Source organism: Oncorhynchus kisutch, linkage group LG21 (genome assembly GCF_002021735.2).
Source record: "Oncorhynchus kisutch isolate 150728-3 linkage group LG21, Okis_V2, whole genome shotgun sequence".
NCBI classification, from domain to species: domain Eukaryota; kingdom Metazoa; phylum Chordata; class Actinopteri; order Salmoniformes; family Salmonidae; genus Oncorhynchus; species Oncorhynchus kisutch.
The window spans coordinates 26,208,983-26,233,246 of NC_034194.2; the positions used below are offsets into that span (position 1 = coordinate 26,208,983).

Sequence of the window (24,264 nt, forward strand, 5' to 3'; positions counted from 1 at the left end):
CTACAGCTGGACAATGTGCCAGGTATCAGAAAGAAACAAAGTGTTGCAGCTTCAAAGGTCTCTCACCAGTGTAGTAGTTGAGTGTGTGTTTTTGGCTGGTCCTGGTGCCTGTGGGCGATTTATCTGCATGTGGCTGGGTCATAGTGGGCCTGTCAGTGCTGCTGACGCCATGCAGCCAGCCTCTCACTAATAGGATGTGGACATTGCCCAGTCATGCACACACACACACACTCACACACGCATACATACACACACGCGCGCACACATACACACACACACACACACACACAGACACAGGCACACACATGCTCTGTTCTTGAGAATGGAATGTTTCAACTAGTACAGTGACTGTTACAGTCCAGGGGATTCTCTCTCTCATCCTCTCCCTCTCTCTCTCTCTTTCAAACTCCCTCCCTCCCTCCCTCCCTCCCTCCCTCCCTCCCTCCCTCCCTCCCTCCCTCCCTCCCTCCCTCCCTCCCTCCCTCCCTCCCTCCCTATCTCCATCTCTTTCTCTCTCCATCTCCATCTCTCTCCCTCTATCACTCTCTCGCTCTCTCTCCCCTCTCTTTCACTCTTTCCTTCTCCCCTCCTCTCTCTCTGCCTCTCTCTCTGCCTCTCTCTCCCCCTCTCGCAACTTGGCATTTATTGTCATGAATCTTGCCCTGGAGGCAGAATTGTGCAATTTCTGCTAGATGGCCATGTGCAAAGTCACAAATGGCAATTATGTGTTTGTTTTTTAAAATGAAACAAAGAAACCGCTTTTTGGTCTTAATTTAAGGTTAGGCATTAGGGTGAGCAGTGTGGTTAAGGTTAGGCATTAGGGTGAGCAGTGTGGTTAAGGTTAGGCATTAGGGTGAGCAGTGTGGTTAAGGTTAGGCATTAGGGTGAGCAGTGTGGTTAAGGTTAGGCATTAGGGTGAGCAGTGTGGTTAAGGTTAGGGTTAGGTTTAAAATCTGATTTTATTACTTTGTGGCTGTGCCAGTTAGTGACCACTCTGCAGTTCCCTTTCTTTCTTTCTTTCTTTCTTTCTTTCTTTCTTTCTTTCTTTCTTTCTTTCTTCTTTCTTTCTTTCTTTCTTTCTTTCTTTCTTTCTTTCTTTCTTTCTTTCTTTCTTTCTTTCTTTCTCTCTCCCTCTCTCTCTCACTCTCTCTAGCTATCTCCCTTTCACCCTGTGTCGGGTATTTCTAGCAGAGAGGCTTGCTTCAGATGGGTATGTCATTGTAATCTCTTGGTTTAGTGTGAAATGATGTAACCTACAGGCAATGTCAAGGTGAACTAGTCTAAATGTGTGGTTTCCCTCCCCAGTGCTTTGTGCTACTGTACTTCTCCCCACTAAATGAATAGAGCCTTGGAGGGTTCCAGCAGGGCTGGCCAGACGATCCCTGAGAAATGGAGCTGAGTCTGACAGAACAGAGGCAGTAATCACAGGCAATCTTCCGCTCTGGGACCCTCTACCCTGGCCTGGGCAGACCCTGGAGACGCTTTTCTCGCCCCAAAACCTGTGATTTGATATCTTCTACCACAAAGAAGGGCTCAGATGCACAGGGCACCACAGAACACAGCAGTAGGGCAGTTGAGGATGAGAGAGAAGCTATTTTCACAGAGTTAGGAAGTTGGAGACTGATTGTCTCATTTACACCTCACCACCTCTCCACCACTCTTATTCTCATGGCTTTCTCATGACAGGCCTTTCTCTCTGCTCTCTATCTTAAGACCCTGTTTTACACACTCGTCACAGAGATAATCAGCTGCCACTATCTTTCACGGTTCAGAAGGCCAGAACTGAAATGGGAAAAATATTATTTTCCATTGATGCTCCTTGGTCTTGCAAAATACTTTAAAACTGGAGGAGAGGGTATCATTTGTTGGGTTTAAAGCTCTGATAGTGGACAATGCCCCAGTATCCACTGTTTCTGTGACTGATCTAATGACATGTCACTCCAGCTCCTGTGACAGAGGACTGGCTATTTTCACAGAGTTAGGAAGTTGGAGACTGATTGTCTCATTTACACCTCACCACCTCTCCACCACTCTTATTCTCATGGCTTTCTCATGACAGGCCTTTCTCTCTGCTCTCTATCTTAAGACCCTGTTTTACACACTCGTCACAGAGATAATCAGCTGCCACTATCTTTCACGGTTCAGAAGGCCAGAACTGAAATGGGAAAAATATTATTTTCCATTGATGCTCCTTGGTCTTGCAAAATACTTTAAAACTGGAGGAGAGGGTATCATTTGTTGGGTTTAAAGCTCTGATAGTGGACAATGCCCCAGTATCCACTGTTTCTGTGACTGATCTAATGACATGTCACTCCAGCTCCTGTGACAGAGGACTGAGGTCTGGGAAGGGAAGGGGAGGATAATTGTATGTAAATCCTCACATTTGAATCCACATAGAAGGATCTTCCAATTGATGCCCACAGAGCAAGGTTTAGACCTATACAGATGTATAATCTTAATTTGAGACAATTTGCTACAGTGGGAAAATAATCCTGCAGCAACAGGAAATGTTAATTAATATGTGGATTATAATTAATGGACTTTTTTGTAGGGGTTGATACATTTTCATTTGGGCAAATCAAATCTGAAATTTCGAAGTGGAAATTACAAACTTAAGAATACTTTTTAAAACTGCTTTTCAGGAATATTCTCAGCAACAAAATAGTGATCAAATGAATATCCTACATCTGTACAGTGATGAGGTCAGATTCAGGCACTCAAACCCCAACAAACAACCTCATGTGTAAGCATAGTTGTCTCTCTTATTCTATGTCTGTGCAGACTATCATGATACTTTGTGTGTGTGTGTTTCTCAGGACATTTCTGTGGGTTTAAATTGGGAGGATCCTGCGTGTCTGGGCCAGGCATGGTAGACTAGAGCCCTGTCCAGACTGACACACAACAGCATGCTGTAATGACTTTTTGTTCTCCCCCATTACAATGATCCAATACTCCCAGGCACAGGCAGCAGTCCTACAGGACTGTGTGTTGGAGACCAGCGCTCTGCTGCCATCTAGTGTTGGCCAGCATCTGCCCTGATGTTAGGATTGGGATAACCTCACCTGTGTGTGTGTGTGTGTGTGTGTGTGTGTGTGTGTGTGTGTGTGTGTGTGTGTGTGTGTGTGTGTGTGTGTGTGTGTGTGTGTGTGTGTGTGTGTGTGTGTGTGTGTGTGTGTGTGTGTGTAAGGTAGCTCATTACTGAGAGTCTATATTAGTGAAGGAGGTCAGTCAGAGTCAATGAACATGCTCTAATTCTTCTCCAATTCCCTTGTGCTCTGCCACTTGTCAGACATTTGCATATAAATTGCTTTAGATATGATGTTCCTGGTAATGGTTTAACGACTACTTGTTTATCATTTATGAACGCTTTGGACATTTTTAGGCACAGTAAAGCTTTATAGATATAATTTGATGCTCTGAAGAATGTGTATGTGTCTACAGTTGTGGCCAAAAGTTTTGAGAATGACACAAATATTAATTTTCAGAAAGTCTGCTGCCTCAGTTTGTATGATGTCAATTTGCATATACTCCAGAATGTTATGAAGAGTGATCAGATGAATTGCAATTAATTTCAAAGTTCCTCTTTGCCATGCAAATGAACTGAATCCCCCAAAAACATTTCCACTGCATTTCAGCCCTGCCACAAAAGGACCAGACGACATGCTGATTGAGTTTGAATAACAGACTGGAAGCTTCAAAAGGAGGGTGGTGCTTGGAATCATTGTTCTTCCTTTGTCCATCATGGTTACCTGCAAGGAAACATGTGCCTTCATCATTGCTTTGCACAAAAAGGGCTTCACAGGCAAGGATATTGCTGCCAGTAAGATTGCACCTAAATCAACCATTTATCCGATCATCAAGAACTTCAAGTAGAGTGGTTCAGTTGTTGTGAAGAAGGCTTCAGGGTGCCCAAGAAAGTCCAGCAAGCGCCAGGACCGTCTCTTAAAGTTGATTCAGCTGCGGGATTGGGGCACCACCAGTACAGAGCTTGCTCAGGAATGGCAGCAGGCAGGTGTGAGTGCATCTGCACGTACAGTGAGGCAAAGGCTTTTGGAGGATGGCCTGGTGTCAAGAAGGGCAGCAAAGGAGACACTTCTCTCCAGGAAAAACATCAGGGACAGACTGATATTCTGCAAAAGCTACAGGGATTGAACTGCTGAGGAATGGGGTTAAGTCATTTTCTCTGATGAATCCCCTTTCCAATTTTTTGGGGCATCCGGAAAAAAGCTTGTCTAGAGAAGACAAGGTGAGCGCTACCTTCAGTCCTGTGTCATGCCAACAGTAAAGCATCCTGAGACCATTCATGTGTGGGGTTGATTCTCAGATCACTCACAATTTTGCCTAAGAACACAGCCATGAATAAAGAATAGTACCAACACATCCTTCGAGAGAAAATTCTCCCAAACATCCAGAAACAGTTAGGTGACGAACAATGCCTTTTCCAGCATGATGGAGTACCTTGTCATAAGGCAAAAGTGATAACTAAGTGGCTCGGGGAACAAAACATCGATATGTTGGGTCCATGGCCAGGAAACTCCCCAGACCTTAATCCCATTGAGAACTTGTGGTCAATCCTCAAGAGGTGGGTGGACAAACAAAAACCCACAAATTCTGACAAACTCCAAGCATTAATTATGCAAGAATGGGCTGCCATCAGTCAGGATATGGCCCAGAAGTTAATTGACAGCATGCCAGGTTGGATTGCAGAGGTCTTGAAAAAGAAGGGTCAACACTGCAAATACTGACTCTATGCATCAACTTCATGCAATTGTAAATAAAAGCCTTTGACACTTATGAAATGCTTGTAATTATACTTCAGTATTCCATAGTAACATCTGACAAAAATATCTAAAGACACTGAAGGCAGCAGACTTTGTGAAAATTTATATTTGTGTCATTCTCAAAACTTTTGGCCACGACTGTATATGTGTGTGTGTGTGTGTGTGTGTGTGTGTGTGTGTGTGTGTGTGTGTGTGTGTGTGTGTGTGTGTGTGTGTGTGTGTGTGTGTGGGTGTGTGCGTGTGTGTGCCTGGTTTGTGTTAGAGGTCGGCCGATTAATCGGAATGGCCGATTAATTAGGGCCAATTTCCGATTGTTATAAAAACTTGAAATCGGCCCTAATTAATCGATTTGACACCGATTTGGCCGATTTTTTTAAAATATATTTTTTTACACACACATTTAACTAGGCAAGTCAGTTAAGAATACATTCTTATTTTCAATGACGGCCTAGGAATGGTGGGTTAACTGCCTTGTTCAGGGGCAGAACGACAGATGTTCACCTTGTCAGCTCGGGGATTCAATCTTGCAACCTTACGGTTAACTAGTCCAACGCTCTAACCACCTGCTTTACATTGCACTCCACGAGGAGCCTGCCTGTTACGCGAATGCAGTAAGAAGCCAAGATAAGTTGCTAGCTAGCATTAAACTTATCTTATAAAAACAATCAATCAATCATAATCACTAGTTAACTACACATGGTTGATGATATTACTAGTTTATCTAGCGTGTCCTGCGTTGCATATAATCGATGTGGTGCGCATTCGCGAAAAAGGATGCCTTTCTTAAAATCAATACTCAAGTATATATTTTTAAACCTGCATATTTAGTTAATATTGCCTGCTAACATGAATTTCTTTTAACTAGGGAAATGGTGTCACTTCTCTTGCAACAGAGTTAGGGTATATGCAGCAGTTTGGGCCGCCTGGCTCATTGCGAACTATGTGAAGACTATTTCTTCCTAGCAAAGACAGCCAACTTCGCCAAACGGGGGATGATTTAACAAAAACGCATTTGCGAAAAAAGCACAATCGTTGCACTAATGTACCTAACCATAAACATTGATGCCTTTCTTAAAATCAATACACAGAAGTATATATTTTTAAACCTGCATATTTAGCGAAAAGAAATCCAGGTTAGCAGGCAATATTAACCAGGTGAAATTGTGTCACTTCTCTTGCGTTCATTGCACCCAGAGTCAGAGTATATGCAACAGTTTGGGCCTCCTGGCTCGTTGCGAACTAATTTGCCAGAATTTTACGTAATTATGACATAACATTGAAGGTTGTGCAATGTAACAAGAATATTTAGACTTATGGATGCCATCCGTTGGATAAAATACGGTTCCGTATTTCGCTGAATGAATAAACGTTTTGTTTTCGAGATGATAGTTTCCTACGGCTCGTATTTCTGTGTGTTATTATGTTATAATTAAGTCTATGATTTGATATTTGATAGAGCAGTCTGACTGAGCGATGGTAGGCACCAGCAGGCTCATAAGCATTCATTCAAACAGCACTTTCGTGCATTTTGCCAGCAGCTCTTCGCAATGCTTCAAGCATTGCGCTGTTTATGACTTCAAGCCTATCAACTCCCGAGATTAGGCTGGTGTAACCGATGTGAAATGGCTAGCTAGTTAGCTGGGTGCGCGCTAATAGCATTTCAAACGTCACTTGCTCTGAGACTTGGAGTAGTTGTTCCCCTTGCTCTGCATGGGTAACGCTGCTTCGAGGGTGGCTGTTGTCGATGTGTTCCTGGTTCGAGCCCAGGTAGGAGCGAGGAGAGGGACGGAAGCTATACTGTTACACAGGCAATACTAAAGTGCCTATAAGAACATCCAATAGTCAAAGGTATGTGAAATACAAATCGGATAGAGAGAAATAGTCCTATAACCTAAAACGTCTTACCTGGGAATATTGAAGACTCATGTTAAAAGGAACCACCAGCTTTCATATGTCCTCATGTTCTGAGCAAGGAACTTAAACGTTAGCTTTCTTACATGGCATATATTGTACTTTTACTTTCTTCTCCAACACTTGTTTTTGCATTATTTAAACCAAATTGAACATGTTTCATTATTTATTTGAGGCTAAATTGATTTTATTGATGTATTATATTAAGTTAAAATAAGTGTTCATTCAGTATTGTTGTAATTATTACAAATAAATAAATAAAATGCCTGATTAATCGGTATCGGCTTTTTTTGGTCCTCCAATAATCGGTATCGGCTTTGAAAAATCATAATCGGTCGACCTCTAGTTTGTGTTTGTGTATGTGTATGTGTATGTGTTTGTGTATGTGTATGTGTATGTGTATGTGTATGTGTATGTGTATGTGTTTGTGTATGTGTATGTGTATGTGTATGTGTATGTGTATGTGTATGTGTGTGTGTGTGTGTATGTGTATGTGTATGTGTATGTGTATGTGTATGTGTATGTGTATGTGTATGTGTATGTGTATGTGTACAGTATGTGTATGTATCATTGTGTGTTTCTGTTTTCTCTTCCACTAACCCTCACCCTTCCATCCCTCCCTTCCTCAATTAAAACACTGTATCTCTCTCTGTCTTTTTCTCTCTCTCTCCATCCCTACATCCTCTCCCCCTCTCTTTATTTCTCTCTCGCGCTCTCTCTCTGCTCATTTTCCATCCTAGTTAACAGATGGTGTGGGTAGCCCCGTCTCTGTCTCACCATGTCCGTGTGTGTGTGTGTGTGTGTGTGTGTGTGTGTGTGTGTGTGTGTGTGTGTGTGTGTGTGTGTGTGTGTGTGTGTGGTGTGTGTGTGTGTGTGTGTGTGTGTGTGTGTGTGTGTGTGTGTGTGTGTGTGGTGTGTGTGTGTGTGTGTGGTAGTCAGCCTCCGTGGTAATGATCAGTATTCAGTACCAGTCTCTGGTAACTGGCCAGTCTGGACAGCATGTTGGCCCCATAGACTCTGGAGAGATCTCTACTCTAGCAACTAGCTACCTGCCTGCCTGTCTGCCTCACTGCCTACATGCTTGTCTGCCTCAGTGCCTGCCTGCCTGCCTGCCTGCTAGCTGGACTTGCAGCCTCCTTAAGCCATCACTTATGTCAATGAGGGTAATCAAACACACACACACACACACAGACAGACAGACAGACAGACACTCCCTCCTTTGTCTGTCACTGTTTCTTCATAGATGGCTAGAGAGAGATTAGTCGATGAAAGTTGTACTTGTGTTGATCAGTTTTAATTTGTCTGCCCTGGCTGATCGTTAGCCTCAGGAGGATTGTATGGTGCTCTGTGCTAAAAATAACCAAGTGCCCTATTTCCAACCTGTTGAATGACTGAGTGGAGAACCTGATGGGTTTGTGACATTAGTGTCTATAGCAGTTTCTGGTCAAACCCAACCTAAAGTCCTACTATTATGGAAGAGAGAGAGTGTGATGATGGATGATTACGATTTTTTTTTACGATTAAATACTTGGAATAACAGGTCCCTAATTTGATTTAGAGAATCCTATTTCTTCATAGATAACATAGTCTTATATTTATGCAGAAGTGTGTTGCCTGGCAGGGAAAGTGTGGTGTGTCACAATTTGGCACCCAAATGAAAGCTGATTTGGTTTTTAATTAGGCTAGTGGCTCTCAATTCCCCATATGAGGTCAGAGTCACACACAAACACACTCTCTCTTTCTCTCGCACACACATACGCATACACACACAGTGAGAGAGAGAGACAGAATCATGCTTAAAACACATTACGTGTATCTCCCAGAGTTCTAGCAATTTGGTGCTCATTTAAAAACAATAGGGTTTGAACAGCTTAGCACTAAATTCTCTACGTGCATTAGTGGTAGTAGTGTTAGCTCCAGTCACTGTTTTTCCTCCGCTATACTCTACATGAATGGTCATTTCAGTGTTGTACTCTTCTGTTCACTCAGTTCTTAATCCATGTCTGTGACCTCTGACCTATTCAAGCAAGCAGACCAAGTCAAGCAAGAGTAGGTATCTGGTATTTATCTCTGTTTATTCTTTGAAGTATCAGGCCAACATTTAGAACTTTTAGAAGAGAAGCTGGATAATAATGAGATGTTTTATTTGTCTGCCTGTGTGGGGACCATCGTAGTCCAGACTGTGTATTATTATTAAGGTCCTATCAGTGTGTTTGACCTCAAGTTCATCTGAATTGATATCCTGTTCCTGGATTAGAGTCTGGATAGACAGGCTTTCATTATTTATGATAGAGGTATGTGTGAATCTAAAGACCACTGCCATCATGATTATTCCTGCTTCATGTGAGGGGAGGTTGGGAGCGGTTGGGAGGAGGTTTTGGGGGTGGTTGTGTGAGTGTATCAGAAATAGCCTCAGAAGGTTATTAATCAAATAGACCAAAGGTCTGACTGGTCCTAAATCTGCTTTACATACACACAAGGTATGCTGTTTTCCTACCACTTAATCCAAATATGTTACCCACAGTAGTAGTGTGTGTGTGTGTGTGTGTGTGTATGTGTGTGTGTGTGTGTGTGTGTGTGTGTGTGTGTGTGTGTGTGTGTGTGTGTGTGTGTGTGTGTGTGTGTGTGTGTGTGTGTGTGTGTGTGTGTGTGTGTGTGTGTGTGTGTGTGCTTCTTTGTTAAATGTTTGCCGTTAGAGCTCCTTCCAGCATATTGACCATTTGTAAATGTTGTGACAGCAGGTCTAAACAGGATGCAGCAGTAGAGTTGTGGTGTGTGTCTATGTAGAGTTGTGGTGTGTGTCTATGTAGAGTTGTGGTGTGTGTCTATGTAGAGTTGTGGTGCGTGTCTATGTAGAGTTGTGGTGTGTGTCTATGTAGAGTTGTGGTGTGTGTCCACAACTGTCCTATATGACATAACTGATATGGTTCTAGTCTCCACAACTCTCTTATATGACATCACTGCTCTGGTTATAAACTCCATAACTGTGCCATATGACTTCACTGCTGTAGTTCTAGTCTCTATAATCATCCCATGTGACCTCACTGCTGTGGTGGATTGTGGGTGCTTAGGACTGTCAGTGAGTCTGCGTGATGCTGGGAGCCCCTTCCCTCCCAGGGGGTTCATAAGAAGAACAGGGGGGACTTCCAGGTCCTGTTTTAACTCTTTGTCTGACCTCCCTTGCCCTCTGTCTCCTTCCCCCTCCCTCTCGTTGTCTGTCTTTCTCTCGTTCCCTCTCTCCCATGGCCCCAAGGGGTCATCAGGCCCTCTATCATTCCAAAACGGGATGATGTTTTTTCTTCTTTTTCTTCCTCTCCCAATTTAACAAACCTTAACCTCACTGAGAGACTCATTCAAACCTTAACCTCACTGAGTGACTCATTCAAACCTTAACCTCACTGAGAGACTCATTCAAACCTTAACCTCGCTGAGAGACTCATTCAAACCTTAACCTCACTGAGTGACTCATTCAAACCTTAACCTCACTGAGTGACTCATTCAAACCTTAACCTCACTGAGAGACTCATTCAAACCTTAACCTCACTGAGTGACTCATTCAAACCTTCACCTCACTGAGTGACTCATTTAAATCTTAACCTCACTGAGAGACTCATTCAAACATTAACCTCACTGAGAGACTCATTCAAACCTTAACCTCACTGAGAGACTCATTCAAACCTTAACCTCACTGAGAGACTCATTCAAATCTTAACCTCACTGAGTGACTCATTCAAATCTTAACCTCACTGAGTGACTCATTCAAACCTTAACCTCACTGAGTGACTCATTCAAACCTTAACCTCACTGAGAGACTCATTCAAACCTTAACCTCACTGAGTGACTCATTCAAACCTTAACCTCACTGAGAGACTCATTCAAACCTTAACCTCACTGAGAGACTCATTCAAATCTTAACCTCACTGAGTGACTCATTCAAATCTTAACCTCACTGAGTGACTCATTCAAACCTTAACCTCACTGAGTGACTCATTCAAATCTTAACCTCACTGAGAGACTCATTCAAACATTAACCTCACTGAGTGACTCATTCAAACCTTAACCTCACTGAGAGACTCATTCAAACCTTAACCTCACTGAGAGACTCATTCAAATCTTAACCTCACTGAGTGACTCATTCAAATCTTAACCTCACTGAGTGACTCATTCAAACCTTAACCTCACTGAGTGACTCATTCAAACCTTAACCTCACTGAGAGACTCATTCAAACCTTAACCTCACTGAGTGACTCATTCAAACCTTAACCTCACTGAGTGACTCATTCAAACCTTAACCTCACTGAGAGACTCATTCAAATCTTAACCTCACTGAGTGACTCATTCAAATCTTAACCTCACTGAGTGACTCATTCAAATCTTAACCTCACTGAGTGACTCATTCAAACCTTAACCTCACTGAGTGACTCATTCAAACCTTAACCTCACTGAGTGACTCATTCAAACCTTAACCTCACTGAATGACTCATTCAAATCTTAACCTCACTGAGTGACTCATTCAAATCTTAACCTCACTGAGTGACTCATTCAAACATTAACCTCACTGAGTGACTCATTCAAATCTTAACCTCACTGAGTGACTCATTCAAATCTTAACCTCACTGAGTGACTCATTCAAATCTTAACCTCACTGAGTGACTCATTCAAATCTTAACCTCACTGAGAGACTCATTCAAATCTTAACCTCACTGAGTGACTCATTCAAATCTTAACCTCACTGAGTGACTCATTCAAACCTTAACCTCACTGAGTGACTCATTCAAACCTTAACCTCACTGAGAGACTCATTCAAACCTTAACCTCACTGAGTGACTCATTCAAACCTTAACCTCACTGAGAGACTCATTCAAATCTTAACCTCACTGAGTGACTCATTCAAATCTTAACCTCACTGAGTGACTCATTCAAACCTTAACCTCACTGAGTGACTCATTCAAACCTTAACCTCACTGAGTGACTCATTCAAACATTAACCTCACTGAGAGACTCATTCAAACCTTAACCTCACTGAGTGACTCATTCAAACCTTAACCTCACTGAGTGACTCATTCAAACCTTAACCTCACTGAGAGACTCATTCAAATCTTAACCTCACTGAGTGACTCATTCAAATCTTAACCTCACTGAGTGACTCATTCAAACCTTAACCTCACTGAGTGACTCATTCAAACCTTAACCTCACTGAGTGACTCATTCAAACCTTAACCTCACTGAATGACCCATTCAAATCTTAACCTCACTGAGTGACTCATTCAAATCTTAACCTCACTGAGTGACTCATTCAAACATTAACCTCACTGAGTGACTCATTCAAATCTTAACCTCACTGAGTGACTCATTCAAATCTTAACCTCACTGAGTGACTCATTCAAATCTTAACCTCACTGAGTGACTCATTCAAATCTTAACCTCACTGAGAGACTCATTCAAATCTTAACCTCACTGAGTGACTCATTCAAATCTTAACCTCACTGAGTGACTCATTCAAACCTTAACCTCACTGAGTGACTCATTCAAACCTTAACCTCACTGAGTGACTCATTCAAACCTTAACCTCACTGAATGACTCATTCAAATCTTAACCTCACTGAGTGACTCATTCAAATCTTAACCTCACTGAGTGACTCATTCAAATCTTAACCTCACTGAGTGTCTCATTCAAATCTTAACCTCACCGAGTGAGTCATTTAACACTTAACCTCACTGAGTGACTCATTCAAATCTTAACCTCACTGAGAGACTCATTCAAATCTTAACCTCACTGAGTGACTCATTCAAACCTTAACCTCCCTGAGTGACTCATTCAAATCTTAACGTCCCTGAGTGACTCATTCAAACCTTAACCTCACTGAGTGTCTCATTAAAATGAGTGTTGCTTTTAGCTGAATGTGGGCTATTTAAAAATGAGCGCCTTATTAAAAATGAACGCCAAAGGAGAGAGCGAATAAGAGAGAGAGAGGGAGAAGGAGAGGGAGAAAATGAACGAGAGAGAGAGAGTTGGATAGTTGGAAGCAAGAACTTGAAGAGCCCTGTAATTTGGTTGTGATTCCATGACAGACAAATGACTCAATATGAATTTGTGGCAGGCAGCCCCAGTCAGTTCCTAGCACACAGCAGCCAGCTGGGCTGTGGGAGGAGCTGGCCCTAGATCAGTTTTTAGTTTCTAGGTGGGGCCCTCTCTTTCTGTGTTACAACAGGAAAACACTAGTCACACTTACTGGACCGGACCTCGAAGAGAGGAGAGGAGAGGAAAGGAGAAGAGAGGGGACGTCCCACTCTGGGCTTTAAGCTGTGAGAGAAAGAGGGAGAGGGAGAGGGAGAGAGAGAGAGAGAGAGAGAGAGAGAGAGAGAGGGAGGAAAAGATAAACAGACAGTGGGGGTAAAGATACAGAGAAAGGGAGAGAGTGGCTGAGTTAAAGGAAGAATTAGCCTAGCCTAGCATGTAGCTAGCCTAGTCTACTGTACTCTACTTGTTCCTCATACTCTGAAAGAGGTACACACAGTTAGCAGGACAGTTACAGATAATTTCCTCTGAAACACTTGGACAGTTCGTGGCTCTGTTAGACTGTCCGCGGCTCTATTATAGTGGTGAGTACTTGTATCCTGTTTTGGTCTTTCTTTCAATTAATTTCAGGGGAAATCGTATCTCTTGTTTCATGTATTTGTATTGTCAAAGATTTAAATGCTTTGGATGGAGAAATAATGTAAGTTAAGAGTTGTGAACAAAGTGAAAGAGAACTCACCAGAGGAGTTAAGTTACTATGAGGTCTTGTGTTGTCACATTGAGACATGTAGAGAAATGTTTGCTTCAGACATACATAAGGCATTTCATGGTGAGTGTAACTGAGTTGGAATGAGATTATTGTTGGCTGAGCTGGTATTTTAACTGAAGCATGCCAGCCCTCCTCCGCTTTCTGATTGACTGACTGATGCTGCTGAGTCACGATGCTAGCTGATTCCCACTGCACTGCTCCATGCGCTGTGTGTGTGTGTATGTTTGCTTGTGCGTGTGTGCGTCTCCTGGTCCCTGCCTGCCTTCCTGCGTGTGTGTGTGTGCGTCTATACGTGTGTGTGTGTGTGTGTGTGTGTGTCTGCCTCCATTAGCCATAATTAGTCCTTTACTCCTTCGTTCTCCAGTACATGACAGGGTGAGTGGTGCCTCACATGTCTTCTCTGGAGCCAGACAGACAGATAGAGAGAGAGGGATGAAGAGAGAGAGGGATGGATGAAGGGATCAGGATCCATTACTATTTATCATCAGCCTCTGAAGCCTCTATTGATTTCCTTTTCCATTGAGTGAGAACAAAGCCTTGCTCCCAGCAAAGACCCAAATAAAGAATCGTGCTACATATCAGCACTGAATCTGAGCCTCGCGGCTGTTTATTGATCTCCTCTTCTCCCGGACAAGCACAAACACACACACACACATCTCTAGAAACACACACACTCACACAACACCACCACAGTGACACAAATGCACACACACACAGAGTGAGAAACATACACACACACAACATAGAAACCCACTCAAATAAGCATCCACACACATAGACACGGTCTGTCCTTGTTCACTAGAGGAGTGCCATTGTTCAGTGTGTGTGTGTGTGAGTGTGTGTTTGGAGGTGAGGGGCTTTGACAAATAGCTGTTTTGCTGAGGGAGTGTGGAGCTCTATATTCTCTCTCCACATTCTCTCTCCCTTTCTCCCTCTCCCTCTCTTTCTCTCTCTTCTCTATCTCTCTTTCTCTCTCCACCTCTCTTTCTCTCTCTCCCTCTCTTTCTCTCTCTCCCTCGCTTCTCTCTCTCTTTCTCTCTCTCCCTCTGTTTCTCTTCCTGTCCGGATCTCTGGAGCCAGCATCTGGAACAGCGGTCAGCTGACAAGAAACAACGGAGCGGAGGGAGGGAGGGGAAAGAGGGGAAGGAGCGATACAGGAGGGAAGGAGGTATGGAGCCAAAAACCTCCCAAGGTAGCTCCCCGAGCAGGCCTGCTTTATTGTATTGTACAGTCCCAGACCCAGTCCCAGACCCAGACCCAGTGTGTAATGTTCTGTATGAAGGATATCTGAATCCATGGACAAAGAGCCTTCAGAACAAAGAAATAGACAGAGACATAGACAGAAATAGAGCTGAACAAACAGGCTTGATTTGAGCTCTTTAGCTGGGAGTTCTCATCGAGGGGAGGCAGGGGAAGCTCACAGGAACAACTGACAGGCTAAATCAGCTACCTACAGGCAGAGGGGGAGGTATATTGTTGGCACCGGGATGGAGCTACCCATGGCCCGAGGGGGGTCTGGAGGTAGATTGTAGTGAGTTGACACAGTGATGTGAAGGAAGGGCTCCTCTGTTCTGTTCTGGTCTTCTCTGCCTGGGAGGTAATTAATGGAGTTTCAGCCATCAAAGCCCTCTCTCTCTTTCTCACTCTCTTTCTCTCTCTCTTTCTCTCTCTCTTTCTCTCTCTCGCTGTAGTAGCTGTCTGCCAGTCAGACAGACTGTCTTTCTCCCTAGACTCTCTCTCCCTCCCCATCTCTTTCTCTCTGTTTTTCTCCTCTTTATTCTCTACTTTGTCGTCTTTATTCTCTAGTAGTCTGTCAAAGCGTTGCTATAGAGATAGACCTCTGTGCCCAATTCTCATGAGACACGTCAGCTCGTGTAGACTAGAGACCACTTCTCTCTCAGGGAGGGTGGACATTTGGGATTTGTTGACTTGTTTAAAGTAGACTTTGTTGTGGATGAAACAAATGGAGACTCATGGCCTGCCTGTCTGCCTGTCAGTCAGTGTGTTGTGGATGTGTCTACCTAATAGATGTGGACGGGCCAGATGTGAGCTCTGCAGAGGATCCGCTTAGCATTAGCTTTACAAAGCCAACACTTCCCTGTCTCTACAATGTGCCCTGCAATGGCTGATCCTAACCCTGTGAGCCTCTTTGTTCTGCCTATCCCCTCTGTCATGCAGTCATACCATCAGCAGAGCAGCTACACACACATACACACACACACACACACACATGCACACACACACATGGATGCACACACACACACACACACGTCAATCCCTTCGCGTTGGTATGCACAGTGATGGGATTTCGAACAGAATGGAATCCGTTAATGAAAAGACAGAGATTCCAGTGTAGAGCCTGGGTGCTGTATTCAAAGCTTCAGCTCCCTATTACTGTGCCAACAGCAGAAAGCCCTGTGCTTTGTTTCAACAGCCCAGCTCTGTATAACTAACTATCCACTGGTCTGTGCCAGGCCAGGGCACAGCTCCACCGCCCCACACTACCAACCGGTGAAGGATGGATAACATCATCAGCCGTCACGTTCGGCATGTCCTGCCTGGACACCCAGATTTACAGAGGAAGTGAGGAAACCTTTGTAACATCTGCTGCAGCCTTTCTGCTCCGTCACACCACAGATCATGTGACTGTATATGATCCCCTAGTCGTGTCTGTAGAGCAAGAGAAGAGAGAGATGGTGAACACCATCCCTCATTACATTAACGCCCACACTGGGGTTGTTTGACAGTCTTTTCTCAACTCCATATGTACATGTGTTACTGCTTTTTTCTTGTGGGCCTCTTGTTACATTCAGCAGATTCTTTTATCCAGAGCGACTTACAGGAGCAATTAGGGTTAACTGCCTTGCTCAAGGGCACATCAACAGACTTTTTAGCTAGTTGGCTCTGGGATTCGAACCAGTGACCTTTCGGGAATACTGGCCAAACGCTCTTTACCGCTAGGCTACATATCTGTTCAGGCTTGTGTGTTGTGTGTGTGTGTGTGTGTGTGTGTGTGTGTGTGTGTGTGTGTGTGTGTGTGTGTGTGTGTGTGTGTGTGTGTGTGTGTGTGTGTGTGTGTGTGTGTGTGTGTGTGTGTGTGTGTGTGTGTGTGTGTGTGTGTGTGTGTGTGTGCCCGCAGTACATTGAGTATACAAGACATTAAGAACACCTTTTCTTTCCACCCAAAAGTGGTAAAGCTGCCAGCTCTTAGCAAACTGTTGGAATTTTTTTTGCTATTTCTCTGTAAACAAATTGACAACAGACTTTCAGCATGCTTATAGAGAAGCACACTCAACACTGACACAAATGACTGATGATTGGTTGTAAGATATTGATAATAAGAAGATTGTGGGAGCTCTACTGTTAGATTTCAGTGCAGCATCGATATTATTGACCATAACATGTTGTTGAGAATACTTCTGCCATTATCGTGGATTCAGAGCTATCTATCTAATAGAACTCAGAGTGTTTTCTTTAAGTGAAGCCTCTCTAATGTCAAACATGTAGGGTGTTTTGTGCCGCAGGGTAGCTCTCTAGGCCCTCTACGCTTTTCTATTTTTACCAATGACCTGCTTGAACAAAGACTGTGTCCATGTCTGCTGATGATTCAACCATATACACTACCATTCAAAAGTTTGGGGTCACTGAGGAATGTCCTTGTTTTTGAAAGAAAATCACATTTTTGGTGCATTAAAATAACATCAAATTGATGAGAAATACAGTGTAGACATTGTTAATGTTGTAAATGACTACTGTAGCTGGAGACTGCTGATTTTGAATGGAATATCTACATACAGAGGCCCATTATCAGCAACCATCCATCCTGTGTTCCAATGGCACATTGTGTTAGCTAATCCATGTGTATCATTTTAAAAGGCCAATTGATCATTAGAAAACCCTTTTGCAATTATGTTAGCACAGCTGAAAACTGTTGTACTGATTAAAGAAGCAATAAAACTGGCCTTCTTTAGACTAGTTGAGTATCAGCATTTGTGGGTTCGATTACAGGCTCATAATGGCCAGAAACAAATAACTTTCATCTGAAACTCATAAGTCTATTCTTGATCTGAGAAATGAAGGCTATTCCATGTGAGAAATGACCTAGAAACTGAAGATCTTGTACAACGCTGTCTACTACTCCATTCACAAAACAGAGCAAACGGACTCTAACCAGAATAGAAAGAGGAGTAGGAGGCCCTGGTGCACAACTGAGCCAGAGTGACAAGTAGATTAGAGTGTCTAGTTGGAGAAACAGACGCCTCACAAGTCCTCATCTGGCAGCTTCATTAAATAGTACCTGCAAAACACCAGTCTCAACGTCAACAGTGAAGAGGCGACTCCGGGATGCTGAACTTCTAGGGATGGTGGCTCTGACACACACACTTACCCCACCAGACATGTCACTAGGGGTCTTTTCTCAGTCCCCAAATCCAGAACAAGCATAGTTTAAAAAAACAGATGAAGCAACACCTCACTGCACAACGCCTCTCCCCTATTTGACCTAGATAGTTTGTGTGCATGTATTAATATGTAGGCTACATGTGCCATTTTTTTTAGAGATAATGATTTATTTCAGCTTTTATTTATTTCATCACATTCCCAGTGGGTCAGAAGTTTACATACACTCAATTAGTGTTTGGTAGCATTGCCTTTAAATTGTTTAACTTGGGTCAAATGTTTTGGGTAGCCTTCCACAAGATTCCCACAATAAGTTGGGTGAATTTTGGCCCATTCCTCCTGACAGAGCTGGTGTAACTGAGTCATTTTTGTAGGCCTCCTTGCTTGCACATGCTTTTTAAATTCTGCCCACACATTTTCTATAGGATTGAGGTCAGGGCTTTGTGATGGCCACTCCAATACCTTGACTTTGTTGTTATTAAGCCATTTTGCCACAACTTTGGAAGTATGCTTGGGGTCATTGTCCATTTGGAAGACCCATTTGCAACCAAGCTTTAACTTCCTGACTAATGTCTTGAGATGTTGCTTCAGTATATCCACATCATTTTCCTTTCTCATGATGCTGTCTATTTTGTGAAGTGCAGCAGTCCATCCTGCAGCAAAGCACTCCCACAACATGATGCTGCCACCCACATGCTTCACGGTTGGGATGGTGTTCTTCGGCTTGCAAGCATCCCCCTTTTTCCTCCAAACTCAACGATGGTCATTATGGCCAAACAGTTTTATTTTTTTTCATCAGACCAGAGGACATTTCTCCAAAAAGTACAATCTTTGTCCCCATGTGCAGTTGCAAACCATAGTCTGGCTTTTTTATGGCGGGTTTGGAGCAGTTGCTTCTTCCTTGCTGAGCGGCCTTTCAGGTTATGTCGATATAGGACTCATTTTACTGTGGATATAGATACTTTTGTACCTGTTTCCTCCAGTATCTCCACAAGGTCCTTTGCTGTTGTTCTGGGATTGATTTGCACTTTTCGCACCAAAGTACGTTCATCTCTAGGAGACATAACGTGTCTCCTTCCTGAGCGGTATGACGGCTGCGTGGTCCCATGGTGTTTATACTTGCGTACTATTGTTTGTACAGATGAACGTGGTACCTTCAGGCATTTGGAAATTGCTCAGAAGGATGAACCTGACTTGTGGAGCTCTACAGTTATTTTTCTGATTTCTTGGCTGATTTCTTTTGATTTTCCCATGATGTCAAGCTAAGAGGCACTGGGTTTGAAGGAAGGCCTTGAAATACATCCACAGGTACACATCCAATTGACTCAATTTATGTCAATTAGCCTATCAGAAGCTTCTGAAGCCATGACGTAATTTTCTGGAATTTTCCAAGCTGTTTAAAGGCACAGTCAACTTAGTGTATGTAAACTTCTGACCCACTGGAATTGTTATACAGTGAATTATAAGTGAAATAATTTGTCACTCAACAATTGTTGGAAAAATTACTTGCATCATGCACAAAGTAGATGTCCTAACCGACTTGCCAAAACTATAGTTTGTTAACAAGAATTTTGTGGAGTGGTTGAAAAACGAGTTTTAATGACTCCAACTTAAGTGTATGTAACCTTCTGACTTCAACTGTATGTAGTTCTGTCCTTGAGCTGTTCTTCTCTACTAATGTTATGTGTTATGTCATGTTCCATGTTTTGTGTTGGACCCCAGGAAGAGTAGCTGCTGCTTTCACAACAGCTAATGGGGATCCAAATAAAATACTAAGACCAATTGAGACATGGAATGTGTGTGTGCGCCATTCTGAGGCTGAATGGGAAAGACAAAAATGTCAGTGCCTTTGAACGGGGTATGGTAGTAGGTGCCAGGCGCACCAGTTTGTGCCAAGAACTGCAGCGCTCCTTGGTTTTTCAACACTCAACAGTGTCCCATGTGTATCAATATTTTCCAATTTGACTGGAGCGCAGAGCGAGATTCCCAAAGGCTGGAGCGCCCACTTCAATTTCGCTCCAGTAGTGCTCACTTCACGAGCTCAGGGCAAGCCCGGCCAAATATGCATTTGTAGTCTACTTGTGTGCTGCTATGGCCCCTTGCTTTAGCTACAGTCATGGAGTTCACTAAATATTTTCATAAAGAAACTGATAAAACACACTAAATCAAGGTGACTTATAAAGATGAGGACCAACAGCAAGAGAGGGAGTGTGGTGATGTAGTGTCTAAAGAATCATAGTGGAATCTGAAAAGACACTTATCCTGAAAGCACGATGGTGTATTTACTACATGCACATGCTAACAGAAAGGAACGAGGTGGGTAGATAACTAAGTGTGTCATTGTAGCAAAGTATAAACACTAAGTATGTATAAAAAATAATCTGATCTCAAATGTTTTGTTAATTTTTGTTCTATTCTCTATACAATAGGCCATAGTTGCCTGGCATATTCCCTCTTTCAAGAAGCTTTCCGTATTGATTGGGTCATTTTGCTTAAAAACCTTTCGGCCTACCTATAGAAAGATCATTTTAAAAACAGCTCTGCATCTCTGCCCAGCCTGGCAAGTGGCCAAAAGGGTGTTTAGCACACTCAGTGGCTCTGCAAGTGTGGAGAGGATATTCTCCGCTGCGAGCCTTCTCTCCAGACATCATCGCATCAGCCTGAAGCCACAGACTGATGAATTCAAAGGCACTAATAAGTCATTGTTCGTTTAATTTGTATGTCATTCTAAGTAAGTCACAGCCTATGTGCCCAATCCACATCGACAGGGCTACGGTGGAGCGGGTCGAGAGCCTCAAGTTCCTCAGTGTCCAAATCACTAAGGACTTAAATCGATCCACACACACACGCACAGTCGTGATGAAGGCACGACAGCACCTCTTCCCCCTCAGGAGGTTGAAAAGGTTTGGCATCATGTCCTCAAAAAGTTCTACAGCTGCACCATTGAGAGCACCTTGACTGGCTGCATCACTGCTTGGTATGGCAACAGCACCACCCTCAATCACATGGTGCTACAGAGGGTGGTGGAGATACCACAGTACATCACTGGGGCCAGGCTCCCTGCCATCTAGGACCTCTATATCAGGCGGTGTGAAAGGAAGGCCCGGAAAAGTTTTGAAGACTCCAGCCACCCAAGCCATAGATTTTTCTCTCTGCTTCTGCATGGCAAGAGGTATCAGTGCATCAAGTCTGACACTAACAGGCTCCTGAACAGTATTTCTCGTGTGTTTTTGTTCAACCTTGTGTTATTTTTAGTACTACATTGATATTGATTACTGCATTGTTGGGTTTAGAGTTTGCAAGAAAGGCATTTCACTGTACTTGTGCAGGTGACATTAAAACGTGAAACTTGAAGGAGAAAAAATGCATACTATGTACACAGCCACGTTTACTGTATCTAAAACATAAAATACTGTAAACTACTTTTCATTGAAAATACAGCCAAGTTGAACGTGTCTATGAATTCTACTGACTTTATGCAAAAAGGATGGGTAAACACATTGGACTATAATCATATATAATAACAGGAACAAGTTTATTCAAAAGAAAGCCCTTTAGTCTATTTTAAGTATAGCAAAACACGTAGAGAACAGATGACTCGATGAATTATATGTGGATCACATTGGAGTTATTCCTCTATCTCTCCATCCATTCTCCTATCCTCTCCTCCATCCATCCTTTCTTATTATAGGGCAGAAATATCATGTCTTCAGCATAGCGTCTAAAATTTGACTCATGTTATCATCTCTGACCTGTGTTTTTATCTCCCTAGCTCTGTTATCTGAGCACACACACATACCACCTCGCACACACACACACACACACTCTCTCTCTCTCTCTCTCTCTCTCTCTCTCTCTCTCTCTCTCTCTCTCTCTCGCACTCTCTCACTCTCTCTCTCTAAAGCGCTTAGTCAGGGCATGTCTTTTGTAATCAGCATCACCTCTGTGTTGTTAAATAGAAGCTTTAACCCAAGGTTCCTATGTCACTTCTCTCATCAACGCATCAAGCTAGTCAAGAATGTCATCCGTCATCAAGGCAATAGCCAAAGCCTGTGCCGATCAGTAACTCTGTCAATGTTCCTCTCTGGGTTTCAGCTCCCAAGTCCCAGAGGAGCCACATATTCATGTGTGTGTGACAGTCCCTCACACTCACTTCTGAGAGTGTGTTCACTCTCAAACACTCTGCTGAGGTCTCCATCAACACCAGCTGTCTAGCATATCTGTAGAAAACACCAGTGTGTTTGCTGAGTGTCCCACTGTGGGCTTATGAAGCATGTTACCGTGAGGCTTTTGTGAGCTTGGCAATGGGAGTTATGACCGCTCTGCTCGGAGCTCCACTTGGTTCCAATTAGGTAATGACATTCCAGCCCAGGCTATTGCCAAGCCATACGGTGGGGGTCAGAGGACTCCCAGCAAGCCAAAATTGATTCTGTTAAAGTACCCTGAACATTTGTTAGGTCGCAGAAAATGTTCTCATAAAACAAAACTGTCCAGTTGAGGTGCTGATTATAGAATGTTTATATTAAATATTTGCCTGTTGTTGCCAGAATGTTCCTAGAACACATTTAATGTTCTTTAAAAGGTTCCCAGAATGTTCCTAGTACACATTTAATATGTTCTTTAAAAGGTTCCCAGAATGTTCCTAGAACACATTTAATATGTTCTTTAAAAGGTTCCCAGAATGTTTCATTAGGTTGTGGGAACAGTCTAGTGAGAACAACATGGGGAAATCACAAAATATATGTCACAAAACCCCAAAACTGTCCAGTTGTGCTGATTATTCTACAATGTTTCTTTTAGGGTGCAAAAAAGCATTCAACTGATGTTGCAAGAACGTTGTCTGTTCTTTAAAAGTTCCAAAAACATTTATTTAGGCTGTGGGAACATTGTGGGGATACGACAAGAGATCCCAAAACACGAAAACGATCCAGTTGTGCTGAAATTCAGATAACACCTGTATCCAGGTGCACAAAACATCCCTTTGATATCGCAAGAATTCTTTAAAGAGCATACAAAGAATGTGCAAAGCTGTCATCAAGGCAAAGGGTGGCTACTTTAAAGAATCTAAAATCAAAAATATATTTTGATTTGTTTAACACTTTTTTGGTTACTACATGATTCCATATGTGTTATTTCTTAGTTTTGATGTCTTCAATAATATTCTCCAATGTATAAAATAGTAAACATAAAGAGAAACCCTGGAATGAGTCGGTATGTCCAAACTTTTGACTGGTACTGTATTTGAAATAAATCAGAATACAGTAGAATACATACCACCCTGCATACCACTGCTGGCTTGCTTCTGAAGTTAAGCAGGGTTGGTCCTGGTCAGTCCCTGGATGGGAGACCAGATCCTGCTGGAAGTGGTGTTGGAGGGCCAGTAGGAGGCACTCTTTCCTCTGGTCTAAAAAATATCTCAATGTCCGAGGGCAGTGATTAGGGACACTGCCCTGTGTAAGATGCTGTCTTTCGGATGGGACGTTAAACGGGTGTCCTGGCTCTCTGCAGTCATTAAATATCCCATGGCACTTATCGTAAGAGTAGGGGTGTTAACCCTGGTGTCCTGGCTAAATTCCCAATCTGACCATCAAACCGTCACAGTCACCTAATAATCCCCAGTTTACAATTGGCTCATTCATCCCCCTCCTCTCCCCAGGTTGTTGCTGTAAATGAAAATGTGTTCTCAGTCAACTTACCTGGTAAAATAACAGATTAAAAAATCAAATAAAAAGTTGTTGGATACTGTAGTTGAAATACATCAGAATACAGTAGAAGTTGTAGAATCCTGGATACTGTAGTTGAAATACATCAGAATACAGTAGAAGTTGTAGAATCCTGGATACTGTAGTTGAAATACATCAGAATACAGTAGAAGTTGTAGAATCCTGGATACTGTAGTTGAAATACATCAGAATACAGTAGAAGTTGTAGAATCCTGGATACTGTAGTTGAAATACATCAGAATACAGTAGAAGTTGTAGAATCCTGGATACTGTAGTTGAAATACATCAGAATACAGTAGAAGTTGTAGAATCCTGGATACTGTAGTTGAAATACATCAGAATACAGTAGAAGTTGTAGAATCCTGGATACTGTAGTTGAAATACATCAGAATACAGTAGAAGTTGTAGAATCCTGGATACTGTAGTTGAAATACATCAGAATACAGTAGAAGTTGTAGAATCCTGGATACTGTAGTTGAAATACATCAGAATACAGTAGAAGTTGTAGAATCCTGGATACTGTAGTTGAAATACATCAGAATACAGTAGAAGTTGTAGAATCCTGGATACTGTAGTTGAAATACATCAGAATACAGTAGAAGTTGTAGAATCCTGGATACTGTAGTTGAAATACATCAGAATACAGTAGAAGTTGTAGAATCC

General features: G+C 42.7%; 1 protein-coding gene across 5 annotated transcripts in view; it reads left to right on the top strand.

The window, feature by feature from the left end:
- LOC109866286 (SAM and SH3 domain-containing protein 1) overlaps positions 1-24,264 on the top strand; it is a 304,701-nt gene that overhangs the window by 142,150 nt on the left and 138,287 nt on the right. The window contains exon 1 of one of the 5 annotated variants that reach the window (XM_031800993.1): positions 12,895-13,295. The exons of the other annotated variants lie outside the window; for them this stretch is intronic. The gene's annotated coding sequence lies outside the window, so the exon portion shown is untranslated. Of the gene's footprint in view, positions 1-12,894; positions 13,296-24,264 lie in introns of those variants that run through there. 5 annotated transcript variants of the gene reach the window in all.